General features: G+C 43.9%; 1 protein-coding gene across 1 annotated transcript in view; it reads right to left on the bottom strand.

Moving 5' to 3' along the window:
* The window catches only part of TSNARE1 (t-SNARE domain containing 1), a 452,796-nt gene that overhangs the window by 388,760 nt on the left and 37,463 nt on the right, over positions 1–26,573 (bottom strand). The window contains exons 4-5 of the mRNA XM_041459558.1: positions 17,472–17,522; positions 4,632–4,688 (exon numbers count right to left, since the gene is read on the bottom strand). The gene's annotated coding sequence lies outside the window, so the exon portion shown is untranslated. The remainder of the gene's footprint in view (positions 1–4,631; positions 4,689–17,471; positions 17,523–26,573) is intronic.

A 26,573-nucleotide genomic window follows, 5' to 3' on the forward strand; every position in this document is an offset into this window, starting at 1 on the left:
CAGCCTCAGCATAAAAGATTTCTTCTTAATCTCTAGTCTAAGTCTACCTTCCTTTAATTTAAATCCATTACCCCTTCCCCTAACAATACGCACCCCACAGAAAACCTGTCTTTCCCTTTTTATAAATTCTCTTTAGGTACTTAAAGGCCCCAGTAAAGGGCAGGGCAATTAAAGCTTTTAAACAAGTGAGAGAATATCTGAATTTAACCATTCAAAAGCCATCAGTACTAAGAAACACAGTCTGCAGTGCAGTAACGCACAGAAACTTTGGCTGATTCATTGGAAATGCATCTCAGAGATGTTCTAAATCCCACAGACTCATCGGGAACAGCCAAATCTGCTCCCAGCAGGACCCACCCACCCTGTGGAAAGGTGACCTCCAGCATGGGCTAATCCATCCCAGCCAGGTCACCCAGGCATCATCACCTCCAGGAGGGATTTTCTCATCCTCTGGACTGCCTGCCTTGCAATAATTCAAGCTGTAGTGCTCCCAGTGCCCCTCTTCAGAAGCCATTTCACAGCTTCATAGATCTCGCTCTGAAGGTATTTTTCCTCCTAGTCTAATCTTCGGAAAAATTTGACAGCAATAAAAATGTAATAAACCAACCAGTCGGATTATATATATATATATACTGCAGTCTGAGAAAGATGAAAGGCTGTATTGTTCACAGATATAATTCCAGTGGCTCCCACAGTGTAGCCTGTGCCTACACAGAGGAAGAAAAGGAGCTGAAGCAGCTTATATTTTGTCTTATAAGTCGCCTAAAATAAACCCAGCTTCTGATCCTCGGCTCACATCAGGAGAACGGCGCTGGGAAAGCCAATAAAGACCTGCCAAATATCTCATGAGGACAAAATACCTGTTTGTTCTACCCAGCTCTTGCCAATGCATCAAGTGAAGTGATATGAGGAAGGGAAAGGAGGACTGTGTGCCTGGGAATCAAATATTCAAGAGCAGAAGGAAACACACCCAGAGTTATTCTAGGTCAGTTTGAAGAGAAATCACTGCAATCAGATTGTGATGAGCAGCAACTGTGTGGCTACAGTACCTGTGCAAATACTCTTAATTTCATTTATATTGATAGACATTAAAATGCTCTTAATTTAATTTCTATTGGTAGACATTAAAAAAAAAAAAAACAACAAAACAAAACAACAAAAAACAAACCAGTAAGCCTCAAGGAAGACAAAGTAAAAATAAAAAATTTAGCCATGAGGCCTGATCAAAGATAAATTGCAGCTTTTATAACAACAATAATAATTTATTCCACTGTGGCACTGGACAGCAGATGATTAAAGACAAGCAAAGGTCTCCACGTGTCTGGATTTATACCAGGCCACTCCATCCACTGGGTTACAGGAGCAGCAATTAATCACTGCTGGAGAAGGGAGGCATCTTAAGAAAATCTTGAGGTTTCAGAAGTGAGTTGTAACACCTTTAGGAGAGCAGTTTGTCTCCTCAGGAGCTGAGACATTTTGAAAAAATGGTAACTTACAAGATTTTAGCTTGTCTTTTTAGAGAAACTGCTGTCACTCTTTTTTGTTAGGCAAAAACAAAATAAAAACCCAACAAAACATCATAAGAAACTCGCTAGACACTTAAATTCAAAGGCAACCAGAAAGATCAATGGACACAGCTGAAGACAGCATTAAATATAATGTGACTGCAAAACTCTTGGAAGAAAACATCTCCTTTTTTGTTCATAATTTTCTGACTGCTGCCTCACCAACCCAACAGGTAAATTTTCTTCCCAGCTTCCAATCCTACTTAGAGAAATGAAAATTCCCATATGAGAACAGCTGTTCAAGAAATAAATCTCTTCAGCAGCTTAAGGGCAGAACTGCAAGGGTAATTTCACAGTTGCCATCAGAGGTGTTCTGGAGACCTGCAATTTCCTACTGAACACAGGGTAAATCCGTGCAGATCCACTTCATGGGGTAGGAAGGAACTCCCTGGCATTCTCCCCTAAGATAAGACGAACTCAGAGTCAAAGAGACTCACGTTCAGATTTATATTTACATCCTTCACTAAATTTGGATTTAAAATTTCACCAGTGTGGAGTTTTGAGCAAAGAATGATCTTGCAGTAAATCAGCTGGAGGTTAAATCACCGACCTCTGTCCTCTCACTGTTGGGGCTCACGTTGGGTCTGAGTCCTCCTGGTCATCACTCTTTGCCATCAGATGACTCCTCAATAGTCTCTCAACAAAAATAACTTTCCCCAGTCTTTACAGAGAGTTCTTCAGATCATGGAACTCATAAATCATCTTTATTGTGTGGGTGGGAGGAAAGAGAAAGCCCTGCAAAGTTTTGACTACAAAAAATATTAAAAGTTCATTCAATTCAGATTAGAAGTTCAACTATGTCCATATGGTTTTATATTTTTTCCCCCTCTGAATCCAGAATTCTACATATATAAAGGTTCTAAAAAAAGTCTATTGAAACAAAAAAAATTATAGCATGAAAGAACTTGTACTGAACTAAAGTATTCAGGAAGAAAAATAATTTCACCACTGCAACAGCAGTTTTAAAAATCCATATTTTGGTTCACTTCATTTAAAACCAGGCAGCTGCTTTCACAGTCACCCAAAAAAATGATGGAGAACCTGAAAAAGTGAAGGGCAGCATGATGGGGGAGAAAAGTTGAGAGAATCGGAGCACAAAAGAAAAAATTTTTGGAAGAAATTTCCACAAAGGCATTGTTTCAAAAGGATCACTGAAGCCACATCCCATTCCACAATATAAGATATCCTCATTCTTCATTCTTGACTGGCACTCAATTCCTTCCCCTGGTATCCCTTGTAAAACAAAACAGCATGACATGATCACAGAAGGTTAGGGAAAGGCCACACGAATTCACATCTGCACTCAGACCTTCAAAGGGAAGGAGGATCTCAACAATTGTTATCTGCTGATGTATTTGAAAGCACATTAAAGAATAAAATGCAGCCAAACAAAAAATAATGATCACTGAGTAAAAGCTGCCAGAAGAGGAATGAGGACGCCGACCAGGAGATTGATTTTGTGTCATCTTTTACACAGAGAAGAATATTACAAAGAGGAAGCTTGACAGAGCAAATAAATTTGTGTTGGTTTGACTCTTCCACCCCCAACCAAATACTCATGATCTACGGAGAAAAAACAGATAAAGGAAAAACAGAAAGAGAACAGCAGGAAAAAAAAAAATAAAAACAAAACCACCACAGCACCAGCCCTAAAAACAAAATCTGTCCTAGCAAAGATCTGAATAAGAAAAGTTCTTTATAAAAATAAAAGTAAGGAAAAAAGCCTTTACACTAAATAGAGAGATAGCAAGTAGTGAAGGAAATTTCATCCTACATCAACTAAGAAACTCCATTTTTCCAAGCCCTTGGAAGCAAAGCTCAGAGGTCTCAGCTTAGTCCTTCTTGACAGCACTTCACAGCAAAAGCCCTTGGGGAGCCACTTTCCTTCTCCATGAATTGATAACATCAATACTTGACAGTCCTCCAGGAACTCCATGAGGAAAAAAAAAAAAAAAAAGCAAATTTTTGTTACATCATTCAGCAATACACCAGAAGAAATCCTACAAGTCCATGTGGAGATCCACTCCCACATGAGAATTATGTTTTGCAGCACACTTAAATACCATCTGCAAGAGAGATAAGGAACTGGAAGACTCTCACAGAGCTTCAAAACACCATCATCACTCATCCTCTCTCTCTAAAACTACCAAGTGCTAAAAAGAGCCACACCAAGAGGGTGCAAGCAAAGATATGGGGCTGATTAATTCCTTAATCAAGAAACAATTTCCAGTCCTGCTTGGAGTGACAGAGGGAGAATGAGCCCATGGGACAGAGGAAAGCTCTGTGTCATGGAAGGAAAAGGGTGAGCAACGCAAAATTCACACACATTTTTATGTTAACACACATTTAATAACAAGGTTAACACACATTTTGCCCACAAACTTGACATCTACGTATTGCTCCAAGCCCCACCCATCCTGGGAATGTTCAAGGCCAGGTTGGATAGGGCTTGAAGCAACCCGGTCCAGTTCATGGCAGGGGGTTAAAACTGGATGATCTTTACAGTCTCTTCCAAAACCCAAACCATTCTGTGATTCTATGATTATGTACAGATATACTTCAGACTTCACCCAAAGGCCTTTACAGCATTAGGTTTTGTTTGGTTTTTTTTTTTTTTCCCTTTTATCTTCACGGAATCTGCATTAGATCCTGTGTTTTTGGGCCGAAAGCTTTGGTGCAGAATTTATTTCACAGCTATTACAAGGTACATTACACTAATTAGGACACACATTATGGCCTGCTCTGTGCCCTGTGATAAATCACACAGTGCTGTGGTCTGGGGTAAACATTGCCATACATCTCTGGACACTACTGCATGTTTGACCACTTCCATAAATACAACTATTTCTGTGATACAAGTAGGATTGGCTGCAGGGACTAATTTATCACCATTTTCTTTCAGCACATAAACAGTGTAGTAAATTCTGTAGCTTCCAGGGGAAAAAAAAAAAGAAAATAAAAAAAAAAAAAAGGCAGCAGTGGGATTTCCTTCAGTGAAGCAGCATCAGTTGTATTTTTCCTTCAGTAACACACCAATTGTTCTTCATTTTCCAAAAATATACTCACGGTGTCATGTCTAGTGTGCAGTCAGAGACAGGGTTCTGGCTTTCAAGCTTGTCACACCTGAGAAATTGAGGTGAAGAGAGGACAGCAGGCTCAGGCTCATCGTTTTTAAAGACTTTGGTGGTATTATGAGCTTTCCTTCCAACTGTCCCCACACTGGCTTGTTCATACACAAAAGCTCCGTTTCAGAGGTAAATCTTATCATTCCTTCAAATGTGCTGAATTTCACACACTGTTGAACAAATAAAGGGAGAGGGAGAAATCCTGACAAAATATTTCTGCAGAAGAGCAGCAGAGGTTGGATGCTCAGTGTCCCACACACACATCAAATGTGCCACCATGAGCCTGTCATGCTTTCCCTGGGGGGAAAGCTTTATTGCAACGTGCTCAGGCTCCATCCAAAGCAATTGAGACAGTTTTATAGGCTGTGACCTCTCTGGGATAGAAGAACCAGAGCTGGAGCAATACCTGGGAGTCAAACCATCACCTAACTAGAGCAGCACGAATGGATGCTGGAAGAATTTAATTTCAAAATTATTTATCCAAATTTACGTAGTGTTCCAAGCACACTGTGTCCATTGGCTCATTGTCCTCCAGCCCATCCATCCAAAAAACAGTGAAAAAAACAGCATGGATAAAAAATAAAGTTCCACCCTGGATGATACAGCAAGTCAAGCCCCTGTTCCCCTCCCTATGGAAGAACTCACCAGAATGGTCCCTCACTCAAACAACCAAAAACATTCCCTGCACCCCCACCAGATGCACCAAGAGAAAAACCATCCTCCAAGACACTGGTTGGGGTTTTGTCCTTCCTGGACACTCCACTCTCACCTCTGGCACAGGAATCTCTGCTGCATTGAGACTTTCCTCCTCCAGCAAAGTCCTGCCCTATGGATCACACAGCGATTCCCAAACTGCTTTGAACAGATAAATGATGCCAGCATCATTTATCCAGCTAACTTTTCATGGAAAATCCCACAGGCAGGACAGTTCTGGTGCTCTCCATATAGCATGAAGCCAGCAGAATGCCACCATTTACAAACATGTCCTGGATAAAAATGACAAAAAATTCAGAAAGCAACAGCAACTTTGCCTCCAGGTCTGCCTTACCCAGAGTGAATTGGACTTGAGAGAACAACAAAGGAGAGTCCAAGCTCCCAGGAAAGCTTCCCAAAAAAAAAAAGAAACAGCTTTAGTATCATGCAAATGACAAAGGAAGAAGGAGATGAGGTGTTTTGAAAGGGGACCAGAAAATCCTGTATCAATGTGGAACCCCAGTTCAGCAGGAGACAGCCTGACAGGCAGATGTGACAGCACAGAGAGGAGATCAGACAGAAGGAGACAGAGGCTTAAGACTTCAAAGGATTGTGATTATGGTTTAGATTCTACACAGGTATGGCCTGGAAATAAAGGACATCTCCATGTTCCAAAGTTTTGAGTGATATCTCAGAGAGGTTTATGGCCTTTGGTATGTTTAAATATTGGGATGTTGGCTAGCCCAGACTGGAGATGTGGTAGGATATGCACCATTAAAACCCCCTTGATCCCAGTGGGAGCACTGTTCCATGAACTAGGAAAGAGGAGGATCCCTGAATTTATCTTGTGCAGGAGGAGACATCACAAAGCAGCTTCCACAGGCTGCTGGGATGGAACTTCACCACACAACATGAGCAAACATGACCGGCATCATGTACAGATTTGTTCTTCAGACCCAAACAGATTTCTAAGAAGGCTTCTGTGTGTTTTTTCACCTGAAGATGCTTCTTTGCATTGTGGCTGTGGTCAGATTAACATTTCCACTACACTGAATTTGACAGTCAAGAGAGATGAATGTCAGCAGCCCAAGCAAGCAGATCAGTCAATGCACAAAACCCAGATAGCTCAACACAAACAAAAGCCAAGAAGTGTTAAGCTCTGCTGTCACTCTATTTCCACTCCTTTGGTTCTCCATGGCATTTCAGAGCTCAGCCGTGCCTTGTATTGCCATTAAATGTGAATATTTCAAAAGGTGCTGCATCAACAACTGACAGTAGAGCTGTGTGGCACAGCTACAGCAGCAAAGCTCTACCCTTGGCTTGACTAAAGGACCCAAGTCCTTCAGAAAAGTCTCAAACAGGGCTCCAGCAGGATAAAACACCAAAGCTCATCCTCTTAATAGCCAGAGAAACAACCAACTGTGAACAATCACCTGATATCCTGGAATAATGCTGCTGCAGGCACTCCCACTTGTAACAGGTCAGCAAACCCCCATATCCCAATTCAAGGGGAAAATTCCACATTAAACCAATGGGAGACAATGGAAATTAAGGATGGGCAGCCCCACCATCATACCAAGGTGAGGAGGTTGGACCACACTAGCAAGAGCCACAGCAGCAGAACCAGCGAACCACAGAATATCCTGAGTTGGAAGGGACCTACAATGATCATCAAAATCCATCTCCTTGCCCTGCACAGGACACTCCAAGAATCCACCATGTGCCAACAGATGTATTGAAGCATTCTTGCACACACACACCAGTCCTAAAAACCCAGCACTGAAAGTCAGGGTAGCAGCTTCCATCTTCTCTTTCCCAGACACCCTAGAGACTCATATTTCTTCCTCAATTACTTTGAGGGAAGAGCCAAGAAAAACAAGGCTGTGGTCCAGACATCTCTGCTGAGCCCACAGGGAAGATGGACAGTGGTTGGAGGATTGCAAACCAGGAATTTGTTCAGAAAGAGAAAAATCCACAGCCTCAGACCTCCCACAGGAGTTGAGTTCTTTCCTCCTCTGTACAAATTTATGTTGTGTCCAGCTGCAAGGCAGAAGTGGCCAAATTGTGACATGCAGGAGGAAATTGAGCCAACAAGACACCACTGTGCACTGTGCCTGTGTCTGAAGGAAAGAATTAGGGCTGGGCAGTCCTTCCTGGCTCCAGCAGGCACTCAGAAGATTCCTGGGTGTCCAACTGCATGTCCAGCTTAGAGCATCTTCCTCATCACCTCCCACTACTTCACTCAGCCTGTTCTTACTCAGGTGGAGGAGATGAAAAATTCCTGACATGGAGCCAACATATGGCAGAGGCTGAGCAAACTTCAATGCCAGGAGCCAAAGGCAAAGGAGCTCATAAAATAACATTTTTCCACAGACAACCAGAACAAGATCAATCTCTAAGGCCCCTTCCAATCCAAACCATTCCATGATTAAGAGCCCAATTATTTCCCATGAGCTGGGCTAAACCAAAAAGAAAGGTAGGAAGATCTGGACCTGGAGATGCAGCCCCAACAGCATAACCTGAAATAGCTCTGTCTTCATCATAACCCCACTACAGGATATCCAAGGTGCTGGCTGAGGACACTTGGAAATTGAGACTTTGCCAACAACTTTAAAAATTCCCTAACAGCAATTTCAGCACCAAACTCTTGCCAACTAAAAAATAAAAGTGGGTGCTCACTAAACCTCACAAATTTCTTTTTCTGACTCACATGCTCCATGTTTTTCTTCCATAGAAGACAAACCCTCCCAATTTTCCATTTGAGCAGTGGGATTGAAAATCTCATACAACTAAGCACATGTACAAACAAAGCAGCCCTGTAGCTACACCTCTGCTCAGAAATAAGATTAATTGCTGCCAGTAAAACTGTTACCTGAAGGTCTGCAGGACATATACATATTTAAATTATTAAAACAAAGGTGCAATTACTTTAATTAAAAAGGGATAGAGTTTTTAAAACACAGAGTTGTATTTTATACCAAAGCTCAGGATTTCTTCAGAACATCTGCAGGCAGAAACAGGACAAAAATAAGTCACAGGAGAACTTAATCATAAAAGACAGAAAAGTCAAGGTTAGTTTTATCCAGGTCATGACTTTTCAAAAGTTGGGATTTTTGTTTGTTTTGCCCTCATTAGAGGGAGATGCTACTGCAGAGACCATGGAAAAATTATGGGTGGGTTCACATGTCTGTGCCAGCGCACTTCTCCTTGGATAACATCAGATCCTTGCAAACCCTGTCAGAGCATTGCCAAAGCTGATCTAACTGGTAGTGACAGAGTCAGAAATCTCTTCCCCATCAAAATCAGTTAAGACATAATAGAAAGTCTATCAACTTCCAGTCCTGTAATATTAACTTTCAAAAGCTACTGCAAAACACAGTCTTTTGGGTTTTTTAAGGAGAAAATTGTTTATCACTTCAATACCATGAGTCAACTTCTCTACTACCCAACATTTTCCTCCACTTGTTCTATAATAAATAATTATAAGCCTAAATTTTTGGAGTATATTGCACATATCCCATCAGCCTGTAGAATGTCCTCCCCCCACCCATATTCATCTCTCACCATATTTAAGTATCTGCTAAATTAGATAGTAAAGTTTGAATTATGGCTACCCTATAGCAGCAGCAGACCACATAAGGTATTGCAAATATAGTTCTTAAAAGACAATTTGAGCTGTTTATCAGAAATGTCATTTGTGAGAGAAAAAAATCACTTAGTCCAGTCAAGGCCAACAGCTTCTGCAGGGTAGATCTGGGAAAACTTCACCTCAGCCAAGGAACAGCATTTAGAACCATGGAATGGTTTGGGTTGGAAGAGACCTTCAAGGCCATCCAGTTCCAACCCTCTGATATGGGCAGGGACACCTTCCACTACACCAAGTTGCTCAGAGCTCCACCCAAACTGGCCTTGAACACTTTTCTTCTAAAAATCCCCCACTTTCCTGAAAAGAAATGTGTGGAAAACATTTCAGTAGGGCTTGTTGCAATAGGACAAGGAGGAATGGCTTTAAGCTAAAAGCATGCTGAATAAGATTAGATATTAGGACAAAATTTTTTTTCCAGTGTTGGTGGTAAACACTGGAAAAGGTGGTGGATACCCCATCCTTGGAAATATTCCAGATTAGGTTGGACAGGGCTCTGAGCAATGGGATCTGGTTCAGGATGTCCCCGATCATTGGACTGGGTGACCTTTAACAGCTCCTTCTAACTTGAGCTGTTCCATGGTTTGTGTCTTATGGAGTTTTCCAGCACTGAGCTTCTTTGTTTAGCTGGCTTTCACTGTAGACACAGTAGGACAAGGAAAAGGAAGGAAGGGGGAAAAAATGGAAAGGCAGGAAGAAAAGAAAAGGGAAAAAAGGCCAATCTTTAGACACTGAAGGAAAGGAAAGGAAAATAACAGGAAAAGAAAGGGAAAGGACATAGAAATTGACGGGGAAAGGAAGAGGGAAAGGAAAAAAAAACCCAGGGTTTTTCTTGTCCAATTTAAGGGTCAGAATAAGAATGGAAATACCATCTTTCCTTCACTGGCACTGGGAGGGCATGGAGCTGTTTAAATATACAGTGATATGCCAAATTTACTAGTTCCTACAAAAATCAATGTCCCCAGACACTGTTTTTTGTTTCCTAATAGAGGTCCTGCATGTGCTCAAGTTAACTGAGCTTTGGTCGATACATGATGTAATTTTATGTATTTTTATTATAAAAATGCCTCCAGTGTGACAAAAGGCTGGTTCTAAGTGCAGGGGAGGATACAGACTGTTCAATGCCCCTGGCAACAGCTTAATGGGAAAGCACAGATATTTTAAATTGCTTTTTAATCACTTCTAGATATTTCACCCCCAAAATTATAACCACTTACTGAACAACTGCACCTTATTGGGAATGAGCAATGCCAGCAGGCACAGACAATATTTTTCATTTGGCAAAGGTGCTCTGATCCTTTGGAATAATATTCACACAGAACAGCATTGAAGTTGAAATTTTTCAATTCTCTGCTCACAGGTTTTCTTTATTTATTTCTGCATTTATTTATTTTTATGTTGTGTTTAAAAACCAAAATTGATAGATTTCTTTATCTGCTTCCCAGTTGCTCTCTCAAAACAGACTGAGAACACTTTTTTCTAACTTAAAATACAATCCTAGCTCCAAAGTTCCCAGGACAAGATCCTTCCTGGCTGGCCAGCTTGGGCCAGAGCAGATCATCTCAGGCAATTACATTGCTGAGGAGACTGGGATTGATGACATAAACCAACTTGCAGAAACAACTTTAAAACCCCAAACATTGATTCAAAACATCCTGAAATGCTGAAATGCTCTCCCTAAGTGACAGGCACTGTGCCACGGCCTCTCCCCTCCATTATCCTGACCCTCCTTGACTTTATGAACTTTCCTGCCCTGCTATAGGTTGTAGTTATCTGGAAAATGAGAGTGGGAAGAAGAACTGAGCTGGGAAGTCACGAAGAATTTCAAAGTTCCACCAGCATTTCAAATTTTATAGAAAACCTGTCATTTTAGAAGAGAGTCATATCCTTTCCCTTGGAATTCATACAACAGACTTGGATAGTGCCACAGGGTTTCCTCCTCTTGCTGTTTGATGCTGGGTGAGTATTTTTTGGGCTCTGGAGATCGTTCCTGTGCAATCACTGCTTGTTTGCCTTCCCTCTTGCTCCGTAGCTGCCAACACAATCCTCTTCCAAACCTACACACAGCTCAACATTGTGATCCATCTCCGAGGGATGCCGATCACAATGTTGAACTGTGTGTAGGTTTGGAAGAGCATTTTGTTGTTGGAACAAGAAGATCTGTAATTTCCCTTCCAACCTGAAGCATTTCATGGATTCTGTGATTCCCAGAGTGCCTGCTCGAACACCACCCCTTACATGGCATCTCCATCTTTACAAACTGTGAGAGGACAGGAAAAAAGAGGAAAGATCCCAACCATGGCTCCATAAAATAACCTCAATTTTCAGCAAGCAAGCTGGAGTGCTGCCATTTCATTCAGCAGAAATATAAATACATTCAGCCTTTTGGATCTCTAAAGGCAGAAGTAACTCACATCAGCTTCTTCCTTTCTGCTCAGGAAAATAAAGGGACATCTGGATTTACCTCTTAGGCTGGTACCTTGCACAACACCAGCTCTAGGCTGTCATCCCAAACCAGCACAGGAACCTGCCTGTGAGAGGGGGAGATGTTTTTAAAAACAAAAACATCTGGTTTTAAAACATTTGGTTTTAAAAACCAAAAAAATCCAAATATGGAAATAGGGAGCAAACAGAAAGCTGCAAGGCCCAGGGATGCAAATAATTCAAAATACACTGATGTGCCCTGCCAAATGGAGGTTGCCAGGGGGAGACGTTTTTAAAACACATCAAAAAAATCCAAATATGGAAATAGGGAGCAAACAGAAAGCTGCAAGGCCCAGGGATGCAAATAATTCAAAATACACTGATGTGCCCTGCCAAATGGAGGTTGCAGCCAAAAAGTCTGGCCTGACAAAGGACAGGTTCAGTGGCAGCTCTCTGCAGAAATGAAGGTGGCTTCACAGATATCTCTGCCCTAAGACAACGAGGCACCTGCTCTTGATTTTGGGACCTGAGTTTCTGTAAAGTCCAGGTCAAAAGAGAAAAATTAATCCCCATCCTTTAAAAACTTGATGCATAAATAAATCAAATTAAATCCTCTATCACAGAATCCCAACCATAAATTGGCAGCCATTTGATAGAGGGAGGCCAAGGACAGTTTCATCTTTCTCCTGCCACAGTTTAGAAGAAAAGGGAACATTTTTAGGCTGGAAAAGAGGTCACTTGAGCTGCTGCCATAGTGTGAGATGTGGGAACAACATTAATTTCTATATCCATGTGTTTTCAGGTGCTGGTGCTTGATCCAAACACCTGCACAGCACAGGAAAGCTTCCATCAATCCCTTAATATGCAGTGGAAATTAATCTCATTTTTTGAATATTAAAAATATCCAGGAGCTGCCCTTAGCTACTGCAATAACTGTAATTTCACTTCCCTGTATTCCCCTACATCACAAAGAAAAAAAAAAAAAGTAAAATTATAAAATCATAGAAGGGTTTAGGTTGGAAGGGACCTTAAAGATCACCAGTTCCACCCCCTGCCATGGGCAGGGACACCTTCCACTATCCAGGTTGCTGCAATCCCCATCCAGCCTGGTCTTGGACACTTTAAGGGATGGAGCAGCCACAGCTTCTCTAGGCAACTTGTGCCAAGTTCTCACCACCCTCACAGCGAAGAATTTCTTCCTAATCTCTAATCTAGATCTCTATTCTGTCAGTTTAAGCCATTCCCCTTGTCCTGCCCCTCCATCCCATGTCCAAAGTCCCTCTCCAGCTCTCCTGGAGCCCCTTTAGGCACTGGAAGGGGCTCTGAGGTCTCCCTGGAGCCTTCTCTTCTCCAGGCAGAACAGCCCCAACTCTTCCACCCTGTCTTCCTAGGAGAGGTGCTCCAGCCTTCTGATTAGAAATCCTTCCTTATCACCCAGGTTTTCCCCATCTGAGGAGCACTCCCAAATCACAAGAAACCCTCTTCCTATGTGGTGCACGGCAGACACCTCCCACAGCCCGACAGCAGCGCTGGCATCCAACAATGGAAACCTTCCCTCTATTTGCGTGCTCGGCTCTGCCAAAAACAAAGCACGCTGCTCAAGTGGGAGAACACCTTCCTACTTCTTCAGGGAAAGCCAGGGAATTTGTGCAGATCCCTGGTTACTTGGAGGCATCATTTCTCAAGGAAGACGACCGAGGGAGCTCAGAGCAGCAGCTCTCAGTGCTAAGGAGATTAGGATGGCGGCCCAGGGAATCAGCAATCCCAGCACACCACATCCACACAGCCTTGCCCACGGCTGTCACTTTGAGGAGAGTTTGCTACAAAAACAGCACAGAGATTATCTTGTTCCCTTGCAGGAATGCAAGGATTGAGATGCAGGGGAAAAGCAGCACGACGGGAGCTGCAGGCTTTGTGGAGGCGAAGCCAGCTCTGCTCACTGAGCAGGGACCACCACATGGAGGAATTCCGGCCAGAAACCACCCCAGCACTGGAATGCTGGCCAAGAAAGTGGTTTGAGAAAACACAAAATGTGCCAGCAGCCTGATGACACTGCCCATTGCTCTGAGGGGGGTGCACTGAATGCCAGGACATCCCGATGAAGGCCGGCATGGGTAGCTATCAGAATAACCCACCACCCAGGGAGAAGGGATTTTGGGTCTCCACAGTGCTCACATCACATGCTGGCAGCTGGGAGAACCACACGAGGGTGTTGCATAATGGCTCTTTTTCCTTTCCACACACACTTGGTGGCATCCCACAGAGCAGTGTCACAACCTGTGTGGTGAGCAACTCGCTGCAAGGGGAGCAGTGGCAAGCCAAGTCCACCAGGACTCCACAAAGGATCATGGAATTGTTTAGTTTGGAAAAGACCTTTAACGTCGTCAAGTTCCACCATTAACCAAGCATTGACTGCACAGGCCACCACTATGCCATGTCCCCAAGTGCCACATCCGCACACATGTTAAATCCCCCTTCCTTGGGCAGCGTGTTCCAATGCTTGACAACTCTTTTGGTGAATAAATTATTCCTAATATCAAATCTAAACCTCCCCTGGCACTACTTCAGGCCATTTCCTTTTGTCCCAGCACCAGCTTTGAGTCCTTGTATGTGCCCTTGGACAAAAAAAGCACCCAGGTCCTTCACACCCCTAAAGACAAAATCAGCATGTGATGGAACAGTTCATGAAAAGCAACATTTTAAGGTTCACCACTGACACCTGAAAAGATCAGAAGGATGGGAACAAGGAGAAAATGCCATGAGATCTAGCAAGGACCTGGGCACGATGAGGACATCAACACATGGATGTTACATCTCCCATTTGTTTTAAAGGCTTATTTTATGGATAGGTGTGTGCACACAGATGTACATTTATGACTGATAAAAACACAACTTGTCCAATTACTGTGCCTATAACTGAAAGCACCAATGACCAGCCAAAGACAGAAAACCACTCAGTGACACACAAAATGTTTGAGCAGTGAAGCTGATGCTGGACACAAATCCAGGCACAAGCTTAGCCCCAGCCAACCTCTTACTTGCATCACCTGAATGGCTGAAGCACAGGTCAGGCCAGTTGAACAAAGTCCCCAGGGGGAACCTGCTGGTCTACTTAGCAAGGAGTGGCCTCCCCAGACCTCAGCAGCCTCTGGCAAACACTTGGTCATGTGGATGAAGGGCTGGGGCCAGGGAGCACCTTGTGCTTGTGCCCTGTGCAGCCCTTCCAGCAAAAGTGCCTTCACCAGTGCTCACTCAGCAGGGAGCATGAAAAAACTAAAAAACAACTCCACTGCCCGGACTTCCAGGGTATAAGGAGGTGAAAAAGAACAAATCTGAACAGGGAGAGATTTGGACTCTCTGCTGCAATGATGTCCTTCTATAGCTTTGCTCCCAAAGCACATGTGGCTAACAAACAGTGAGATTTTCAAGAGCATTCCACACCAAACTTATAGTGTGTGACTCTTACCAAAGGGTTTCCATCCATTTTTTTCATCATGAAGCAGATAGACAGGGAAAGCCCTGGTACAAAAGGGGTGGGGAGAGGGAAATCAACAACTGTGCAAGAGCACAAATACAACACAGGGACAGTGACAGGACTGGACAGGCCAACAAATTGACGGGGGCTAAAAATGTTGTCAATACAGCCAAGGACCACCATGACAGGTGGGGAGAGAGATCCTGAGCCCAGCTTGGCTGACCCCATCAGTGCATCTCCCAAAACACCACGGGACTTTCACATTCATCACACTTGGTGTTTTTACAATTCACTCCACCACCACCAATGCCCTGCACCGGGGGACTCCAGGTCCAGCAAGAGCAAGACTGGTCACAGACACAGAGATGCCACAACAGTTATTTCCCCCCTCACTGCTGAAACAATCTGCCCCATCACCTGGCTGACTACAGCTTTCTAACCCATTGGTCCAGGTTGCTCCCAGAGGTCACATTCCCATGTACCTGCTCCTTTCTGCCACACAGAAGAAACTGCACATGAAAGTAAAGAGATGGGAAGGGAAAGCCATAAAGCTGAGAAAAGATGCCCTTGGCAAAATTTGTTTTAAGGCATGACTAGCTGGTACTGAAAGCCAAATCCTCTGGTTTTCAGTCCAGAGAGGACAATTTGTGTTCTTTCTCTTCAGCCAGATGTGGTGCTTGGGGACTATTCAGGACAGCAGTAACACCACTAAAGCTCTGTGCTCAGTCCTGCTGCGAGGAGATCCAGGGGAATGAGCACTGGTATTTAGGGAAACATCACCTGTATCAAAGGGGACACCCATCACACTGATTCAGCACCAGTGCTGCCACAGGGGACAGGAAAATTACACAAAGCACTGCTTTCTCCCCAAACATGAGCCTTGCGGGGGATGAGTCTGTTTCAGTCTCCAGAGTCACCAAGGAGGAGTCCCATAAATCTCCCTATGCCTCCAAGGGGAGGTAAACCAGGTGGGAGGGACAGAATAATCCCGTAAAAAGCCAGTGGAACTTGGCTGTGGCTGTGCTGCCCACAAATGGATCTGCCACAGCTGGATCTGCTGCTGGAGCAAGAAGCAATTTCCCTGGGAGGGGACCACAAGGGACACATGAACATCTCACCAGTGTGACATGGACCAGCACTCCCCTGCTTGCTTTTCACACTGCCCAGGAGGCCAACAAGGCCTTACCACCCTGGCAGGAGTTTCCAAGATGAGGAACATGAAGTTAAACCTGAAGACCTAGAGAACAATACAGTTCTCAGTGATTTCAGGGAATTTGGGGATGGACTGTTTAGTAGGGCCTGTTGTCGGAACCCAGGACACGTGCTCCTGGCAGGAAGCCAAAGACACTTGGGATTTCGATCTTAACCCATGGAGCAAATTACCAACCTTGTATGAAGAATCACAAGCCACAGAAATTTAAGTAGAGCAATAATGAATTAATCACTGGGTGAAAAATGGAGTTTTGGGGATTTTATTATAGAGGGTCTAGGAGGCAAGATGGAGGGACATGAGTGTTGTCCTATGCTTCTTCCTTCTTCTTCCTAGCCTCCATCTTCTTGGTGATGGTGGCACATTTAGACTGGCCTAAAGTAGAAGTAGACAGTCTAACAGAGACAATAGGTATTGGAAAATAATGATAAATAAAGTGTACGTAACTCATAGTATAAAATGTAGACACCAGCCCAGGGGCGGGCAGTGTGCCCTTAACAGACCTGCAGATCAGACCTCTGCAGTCTGACAGAAAATATTTTAGACAATAGATAATAAACAACCTTGTGAACCAGAGCCAAAGAATCCTGACTCTTTCTTCGACCACCAGGCTGGAAAAAAGACTCTTGGGTCATCCCAACAGCAGAAAACCTGAGAGCCTGTGGTTTTAAGGTAATGGTTTCAAACTGAATGAGGGAAGGAGTTCAGGCAAGGTAAAAGATTGTGGTAAGACACAAAAATGTTGCCCACAGAGGTGGCAGGTGCCCCATCCCTGGAAAGATTCAAGGTCAGGTGGGATGAGGCTCTGAGCAACCAGATGAAGATGGAGATTTCCCATCATTAGGCATCTCATAGCTCATAGAAGGGGAGTTGGATTTGATGACCTTCAAAAGTTGCTTCCAACCCAGACTGTTCCATGGTTCAAATTCTGCCTGGCATCCTTAAGCACCCAAGTTTCAAAGCACTGCATTGTCCACATTTATTTTATTCCTGTGCATGGTTTGCTTTAGAGATCAAAGACATGGAACCAGCAAAGGATCAGCACAATGAGAACACAGGGAGAACATGAAAATATGGCCAGAGCTCTGAGACCACTCTTGGATAAGGTTGCTTTCCATATGGGTGAAGATAAAGCACTCCCTCCCCAGGTCACCAGCAAAAACTTCCATAAACCAGCTCTCCCTTTTGGCAACTCAGTCCAAAAGGGTGTGAAACTCCTATAAAATGAAAGTCACAGGGAAAAAAAAAAGTTTCTCAAGGGAAAAATTTTATTTGCATCTGCCTGAGCCCCATAATTCCACGTTCAGGTGACCCTCTCCTGAAGAGATGCTCTTACCAGCTGCTTCCCAAGTCCTGCTCTCCTGGGCACACAAGACTTTCTTCTAATCTGGAAGAAAAAGCAAGACAACTTATAAGTACTGGGGAAAAAAAATCTATTTCACTGTCATGGTTAACGACATGGCAACCATCAGCACACCAAGAGCTCTGATATCCAGGCACATCCTGCAGCCTTGGAGCTGGGCTGTAGGAACAGGTACAAAAACAGCTGCTGATTCCCCAAAACATCACTGCTGATCAGGGGGAACAGCACCTCCTTTTCCAAAGAAAGTTGATATGAATCTTTAAAATCCCTAGAAGGTTTCAATATTTCCAGATTAGCAACAGTAGAAAAGTAGGGGGTTGTAATTGTTTGCAGAACACCTGCAAAAATAATAAATAACAAATTAAAACCTTTAATGGAAAAGGAGAATCCTTTGTTTAAGTGTCCAGTATTCCTTAAGATCCCAAACCTGCTGTGGGAGGAACACTCTGGCCAGAATCCAGTTAAGCATTTTGGTGTGTCAGATTTGAGAGAAGAGGGAGAACCCTGCTGAATCAAGGTCTTGGCATTTCTCAGCAGCTGCTTGTTTCTCTCTCCTGCTGGCCTTCAAACACATACACACACTCCTACCTTCCAAGAATTTCCAATTTTAGCTTTTATTCTAGAAACAACACCTCCTGGTTACAAAAGCAGACGATTTTGCTGCCAGGAAAAAGCACTGGTAGAACCCCAAGGGGCAGGTCCTGCATTAGACGAGCACCAGGCAGCTCTCAAGAGCTCACAAAAGGCTTTTTTAATTAATACTCCTACTTGCTTTGCTCAATTAACACCAGTGAGGAAGCCCTTCACACACTGCTTTCAGCTGTGGTCACTGTGGGCTGAACACTTTAAAAATCCTTTTGCAGTTATAAATACTTCCTATACAAATGCCATATACTTCCTACATGCATGCACTCTACAGAGAGCTCTGTTAAAAAAGAAATTTAAAAAAAATTTTGAAAGGATGCAATTTCCCCAGAGAGAAAAAATTGCAGCAATGATTTATATCTGCCCACAGGAGCAGAGCAGCAATCCCAGCCCTTGGTGACCTCTGTGCAAACACACCAAGCCAATTACACACTGTGACAGAGGATTTTCCCCTCCCAGAGCAGCAGCTTGTTGCTCGGAGTGAGAACCATCAAAAGGTTGTGCAACTAGTGAGTGTGTGTTACTGAGCAGGCTGGGGACAACCAGCCTCGAGGTTTAATCAAGATTTGGATCCAATTGTGTGAGGGGTTCTGTAAATATTGATCTTATGGAGTTGTTACATTTGGAGGATGTAATTCCCAACGACCTGCCCGTTTAACCTATGGAAATCACCACGGGGCAACTCAGCTCAATCCTCCCACTCCTTCCCTTCTTGTTTGCTGTGGTGTCCATCAGCAGATGAGTGCTAATCCACCTCATCCTTCCGTGTCCCACACCTGGGACACGCCCAGCAGCATTTCTATGTCCCTTGGCAAGATAAAAGGCAAAACACAAACTTTTTAAAGCCACCAGTCATAGCCAGCAGCTGACAGAAGAAATGCTCTCAGCTTCCCAGAGTTACAGAATAATTTAGGTTAGAAAAGACCTTTCAGATCCATTAGTCCAACTACTAAGTGCTGCCAAGGCCACACTAACCCATGTCCCCAAGTGCCACATCCACACATCTTTAAAAACCTCCAGGAATGGTGACTCAACCATGTCCCTGGGTAGCCTCTTCCAATGCTAGAAAAACCTTTCAGTGAGGAAATTTTTCCTTATATCAAATCTAAACCTCCCTGGTGCAAGCTGAGATTGTTTCCTCTTGTCCTGTCACTTGCTGCTTGGGAAGAGGGGGCATGACATGGTGATGTGCAGCCTGGCAGTCCCCTTGTCTGGCCCAGGACAGCCTGGTTCCAGCTTCTTGTTGAGCCACACCATCACTGCCCTGGTTATAGGGATGTTTTTTCTCCTGGACTTCCCAGAGCACCTTTCCTTCACCCTGTTTCTTTAGGAAAAAAACAAAACAAAAAAAAAAAACAAAAACAAAAAAAAACCAACCAAACAAACAAAAAAAAACAAACAAAAAAACCACCAGGGACTGAGAGCTGGGAATTTGTGACTTCACAGGCAATTCTTTTCTGCTCCAGAAAAAAAAAAATAGGAAGAAAATGAGGAGGAGCGTGCAAGAGGTGCATTTAGGTCTGGATTTTAACCATCACAGGCTCACTATGCTTGTTTCCTTCAGGATATCACTCAGAGTAGCCAAAATCCAGGTGATTCCAGCAGGAAAAAGAAATAAAGCAGTAGGTACTTCAGAAGATCCAAAACTCAGCTCATCCTACCAGTGCCCACAAGGACACTGAATTCCAGATCCCATCTGCTCCCCAAAGAGGAAGTTATCCTTTCTCCTGAGATGTTTACAAGGGGGAAACCACCTCAACTTCAACCAACCTCAGCTGGTACTTTGAGTCTTCCCCAGTCTGCTCCACCTATGCTGTGCACTCCATAATCTGCTCGGAACTGGGATGGGAACATCCTTTTCTAATACTCCAAATGCACCAGATTAATTATTACACTTTGGGCTTTTGGGGGGGTTTTGCCTATTTTTGTATTTGTTTGAAGCATTCAACCATGGGACAAAACGATTTCTGCCTGCACTGAGAGCGGAAACACTCCTGACTGTTTAGGTGAGATTAATTTCAGGATTGCGGCCAGACTGAGGAAATTGGTGTCAGAAATCCTTCATAGCTGGATAATGAGGTTGTGGCTTTATGAGTAATTCTCCTGAGTTATTATGTGCCTGGCACCTTGGGTGTGGGTGACACATTCCTTCCTCCCCTCCATTTTTGAATGGGAAATGTCATCCAAGTGCACGAACACAGTATTTATTAAAAAAAAAAATAAAAATAGCAACAACACAACTCGTGAGGTGGAGGCACAGATTGCATCTCACTTGTACAATGTACAATCAGCTGCTGTCTGGAGGAATTTCCCTGCTGGGTTCTCCTGGGTTCTCCAGGAATATCCCCAAAGTCTATCACAACTGTGAGGTACCCAATATTCCAAATACCTAAAAGAGCCTCTGGGGTGGAAACCAGGACAGTATCAAGCCAAATCAACAAAAATCCTCCCCTGAACACCTCTGTTGTACCAATATTTTTGATGTGGAGAGAAAAATCCAGGCTTCCTCACTCCCTGCTGATGAGCCACCTTGCATCCATACCCCTGGTCCTGCACCATTCCTCCTCCCAGCCCAAAACAGCATCCCTGGATTGCAACCAGCTCCCCTTTTTTGAGCAACCAAAGGCTTTCACATGGAAGTCACCTGAAGTTTTAATGCTGTCAAAGCTCAGCTGCAAAGAAATTGGAAAGGAGAAAGAGCAGCCTTTTTGTGGAGATGCCTCGGCTCCAGCTGGAGCCATCACCTTCCATTACTCAGCTCCTTTTTGGGAATTCTCCATGCCCTCCCCTCTGCCATGCCCAGGCTCTAGACATGAAGATAGCTAATGACAGTTCCTGCTGGCATGACATCCACCCCGCTTCTCCTGGAGGATGAATGAGCAGATGGGACCAGTGGAAGATGGCTGAACTGCACAACTGGAGTCCTTCCAATCCAGTAATTCCCACCCAAAAGAGAGAGGAGGCAAAGATCCTTCAGGGTCAAAACCTTTCTCCTAGGGGTAGGAAAAGGGTCAAGGAAGACATGCAGGTGGTTACTGAGAGGCTGTGCAGACTAATTCATGTCTGGTTGGTTTTACCACTCCCCAGATTCCTGCTTTGCTTGCTTATTCCCCAGCCAACCCACTGCACTCTTACAGCAAAATAAGCACAATCCTGAAGAGTTTTGAAATTAATAAGATGGACTCACAAGCATCTTCCATCATGCAGAACTAAAATTAAAATGTACACCCACCCTCGCCTCACTCTTGAAATCCACCAGGCAAAACCTTCCCTGTGTCACATCAAGAGACTCCAACAGCTGAAGGGATTAATGGAAAACTGAATTTCCAGCTGCTACCAGGCTCTGGAGCAGGGTTCCAGCCCCACCACCACGTCTGTTCCAGCAGACCTGCCCCTGCCTGAGACACAGCAAAGCTGCTTTTAGAGCAGCTTCCTCCATCACAGGGCTGACAATCATCCTCTAATATAAATGGCTATGAGACTACCAGAGGAATGGTGGTTTCCAGATATTTTGGAGAAGGAAAAGGCAACCATGAGGGTTTCTCAGGAAAAATTGTTGAAGAGCTCATGAGTGTTATGGCTGTGCCATCACACTGGCATGAGAGAAGTAAAGAAAACAGAAACCATAACAAAATTCATTCAACCTCAGCAAAAACCTCACGGGACAGGTGGGAACAAACACAAAGTTCAGGGATAACAATACGACACCTCAGGAGGCTGGGCATCCCTAAGGAGAAAAAACTTCTGAGAATCACAAAATCACAGAATGGTTTGGGTTGGAAGGGACCTTAAAGAACATCTTGGTCCAAGCCCCTGACATGGGCAGGGACACCACACCAGGCTGCTCAAGCCCTGTCCCACCTGGCCTTGAACACTTCCAGTGGTAGGAAATCCAGAGTGGTTTTGGGCAACATGTTCCAGTGTCCCCAGCCCTCACAGGGAATAATTTGCTCTTAATATCTAATATAAACACGCCCTCTTTCCAGTCTGAAGCCATTCCCTCTTGCTGCATTACTCCATGCCCTTGTCCAAACTCCCTCTCCAGCTCTCTTGCAATCCTTTTAGGCACTGGAAGGGGCTCTCAGCTTTCTCTGGAGCCTTCTTGTCTTCAGGCTGAACAACCCCAACTCCCTCAGCCTGTCTCCATAGCTCCAGTCCCCTGATCATATTAGTGACTCTCCATCTGAACCACCTGGGGCAACATCTCCACCCTCAATGCAACATCAACAGAGAGATTTGGGGCAAAGACCTAACACTGAACTACCAGAGCAGGGCAAAACTCTGATATCTGAGCTACAGCTGGTCTTACACTGCAACTCCAGCTCAGATGAGCAGTTCCATCAGAGGGACAGACACTGACTCACAGCCCTGAAATAAGTGTGAAAACCCTGTTCAGCAGCAAGGCACCATCATGGCAAGTCAAGACACTCCCAAGCTCTTGCTGTAAACCCAAAATGGTTTTTCTTTTCCTCATGTATGTGGCTGACATTTCCTTCATGGCTCATCACACCATCAGGACCACAGCAAGAAAACTGACACCCTCTCAGACACCTTTTGGGAGAGCAAACACAGCTGCCTGCCCCTGATGGTAATTTTGGGATTAAAGATGAGGTTGAGATGCAGATTGCTGCCAAAACAACCACCCTGGGGGAGCTGTTGCTTTTTCTCTTGAAATGCAGAGACACTTTACATTTCTTCCCTCCCCTTACTTCTACTGATTTTACCAGATTTCTTAGAGAAGGGAACAGCAATTGCATGACTCAGAGGGAGAATCATCTTATACCCATCACAGAAATGCTCACGTGCACGCAAGGAGCTGGGTGAGACACTGCCTTTTGTCCCAGGCCATGGGTATCAGACTGGCAAAGCTCTGTCACGTGCCCAGAAGAAAACACAGGCAAGAGGAGAAGCAACAGCACCAAGAGTCAGAGGCTAAAATTGCAGGGCTGTGATGAACAGAAAGAGGAAATGTTTCCTCCAAGAAAACCACCAAGCCAAATATGAAAGCCCTCAATCCACGTGCAGTGGAGGTCTCAAGAGGAGAAATCTACAACTTCCTGCATGGAAGAGGCTGTGTGGGATCAGGTCAAGATGATCAGTGTGGTCAAGGGATAAAAACCATGCCCAGGAGCAAAGTGAAAGCAACAACCCTTAGTGATGCTCACAATATCTCATCTACCATGCTGACTTGCCTTCTTCACGTGCTTTGAACTTTTGGAACACATCTCCAGAAAAAGTAGTGATTGACTGGAAGATATTTTCCATTGTCTCCACTTTTACAGCATTTTTATTGTGGTGCCCGAATATTTAATTGCTGAAAAGGTGGAGTGAGGGTTGGCAGGGCACATGCTCAGAAACACCAGGAGAAGAGATGGTTCCTCTGACACAGGAAGAGAGGTCTGAAAGCAGCTTCTTGAACTGCAACAAAAGTCTTGCCATAGGAACAAGAATGTGATCCCCTGCAAAACAGCAAAATTCACTTGATGCTGTGCAGATATTTACAGCCCCCAGGGCTGTTTTCACAGTTATGGTTCCTCCTGATCCCTAATACAGCTGACAGCAACACGTGTAGGATCTGGAGACTCTGTGCAGGGGAAGACAACTCATAAAGGCATCAGTGCATTTCAGCAAGGCCTTCAGAGTCACTTATCTGATGTTTTAGACTTCACTGATGGCATTTATGAGTTTAAAAATGTATATAAGGCTTCAACATCCTCTCCCAGCCGCTCTCTTTAGGATGCAAATGCAGCTTAACACAATTAGGCAGGACAGAAAGCTCAGACATTTTACAGGATCAACTGCATTCCAGTTGTCAGGGGAAATAAAGAGACACCAGCTCAACAGGCAGGCTGGACAAAAACCTGTTTTCATCTCTGGATGGTTTTCAGATCAGCACAGGACAGTACAAGAAGGAAGAGCCTTTTTTTTTAAAAGGCATCAAACCCTGCTACAACTCTACAAGGGGGAAAAATTGCCAAAAAATAATCAAGTAAACCTGTATTTGTTAGCAAGAAAATACAAATTAGGAACTAATATTTTTAAAATCTCATCTTTAAAACTGGAGAAAACCTAAACTCCAAGAAAGTTGCCACTGCACATTGCTCCATTTACAGATGTAAATAAAGCAGGAAATAAATAAAGGAAAGCAGGTTTAGATCAGATATTAAGAAGAAATTCTTTACTGTAATTGTGGTGAGACCCTGGCACAGGTTGCACAGAGAGGCTGAGGACTTCCCATCCCTTAAAGTGTTCAGGGCCAGGTTGGACAGGGCTTGGAGCAACCTGGGGTAATGGAAGGTGTCCCTGCTCATGGCATTAGGGTCAGAATAAGATGATCTTTAAGGTCCCTTTCCACCCAAACCATTCCATGATTCTGAGATTCTCTGTGTTATCTGAAACTCCCAACATCAAGACAGAAAAGAGAGAGGAGAGAGAAAAGGAGAAAGCTCTCAGTGTGAGGCTTCTGGAAGCTCAAGGCTTTTATTTCCATTGCTAAAGGTTCATAATTGAGAAGTTGACAAAGTGTCTGGAGGTACCTTGAAACACTTCCCATCACGACTGCTCTTTCAAAGGAGAAACAACCTGAAATTGGCAGGAAGTAGATATTTCTATATAATTTGTCATCTTTCACAGAAAAATCAATCATCCCTAATTCTAGGGTTGTTTTTTTTTTCTATTAAAAGACCTAAATAAAGCATATCTGTTATTGCAGACTGCAATTAAAAGAAAAAAAAATAAAAAGAAACAGATTTATTAATTAAATCTTCTGGAGCATCTCTGCTGTGAAGACAGCATGAGAGAGTTGGTGATGTTCAGCCTGGAGAAGGCTCCAGGCAGAGCTTAGAGCACCCTTTTATTCCTAGTGGAGCTCCAAGAGAGCTGGAGAGAGACTTTGAACAAGGGCATGGAGTGACAGGACAAGGGGAAATGGATTTAAGCTGAAAGCAGAAAGATTTGGATTATATTTAGGAAGAAATTCTCTACCATGAGGGTGGGGAGACCCCAGCACAGGCTGTCCAGAGAAGCTGTGGCTGCCCCATCCCTGGAAGTGCCCAAGGCCAGGTTGGACAGGGCTTGGAGCAACCTGGGATAGTGGAAGGTGTCCCTGTCCACAGGAGGGGGTGGAGCTGGATGATCTTTAAGGTCCCTTCCAACCCAAATCATTCTGTGATTCCATCAATGATTTTTGGATCTACCCCTGAACTCCCCAGTGATTCTAGAGGACCTTCAGGTGGCAACAGAAACATTGACAAGATGTTTCTAGGAGAATTTCAAAACATCTTAACTTGTGCTTCTCTTTCTAAACAACCGGATCAGGAGGCTCTGAGAAATCATCCCTTTGGCAGCTCTATCGCTGCGAGAAGTGAGATGGAAAACCACCTGAGCACAGGTACAAGGTGCCAGTGCTGTGTTTGCACACCTGACAGGCTGAAGCTGCCAGGATCATCCCCCCACACCTCCGTGCCTCCATCTCCCACCCTAAATCTTCCACCACTGCCCTGACCTTTGGGCAGTGCTTTAAGACCTCTGGGTCTGTTGCACAAGCTCAGGTGCTACCACCTCAAGCCCAGGTAATCCAACACAAATCACTGCAGAGAGACAACAGCGTGGCCTGTCTGAAAATAGACAGAAATCCCCATCAAAAACATCTAAGTCGTCATGATAGAAAAATAAATCCAGGCAGATTGTTGCTCTCATTGTATGAATCATCATGTTGTTATAGCAACTTCATATCTGCGCCCAATCTGAAAACCAAGCGCAGCTGAAATAATATAACAGCATTAAGTTAAAATGATATATAACAAGACAAAAATGGATCGGCTCGATCTCCGTGGAGCACCCACACTTCTTTCTCACCCTCTTCCCTTCCTTTGGAAACATTGCTGTGCTGTATTTAAACAATAGAAGGAAAAAAAAAAAAAACAGCCCAGACTTGGAGCTCATGGAGAAGAAGAGCCCTACTGAGCTTTTGAATTCAAGAAGAGTCTTTAAAATGAAAAATCACAGAACCGTGGAATCATGGAATCGTTAAGGTTGGAAAGGACCTTAAAGATCATTTAGCTCCAGCCCCTCTGGCATGGACAGGGACATTTTTCACCACCTTTAAATAAAACCAAGTGCAATTCCCAGTTACAATCAACCAGACCCAGACAACTACCTCTGTTGTTCCCATGTACTCCAAAATGCATGCATTTAATGAATTACATACATTTTATAACTTTTTAATCTTTATTTTTAATTCATGCAATGCAGGACATATATAAATATACATGTACATTGTGTTCTGCTCTGTTCAGGAGTCCTGACCAGAGATTCCAGCGTGAATAGAACATTTAGAAGCAAGAAAGGGGATGCACAAGTTCTAGCTTTAAAACTTCAGGTCTGTGAGGTGATTTTATTGCTGAAGAAAAAGTGTCACCAAGGTTCTTT

Source organism: Pyrgilauda ruficollis, unplaced genomic scaffold (assembly GCF_017590135.1).
Source record: "Pyrgilauda ruficollis isolate IOZ18807 unplaced genomic scaffold, ASM1759013v1 scaffold138, whole genome shotgun sequence".
Classification (NCBI taxonomy): Eukaryota; Metazoa; Chordata; class Aves; order Passeriformes; family Passeridae; genus Pyrgilauda; species Pyrgilauda ruficollis.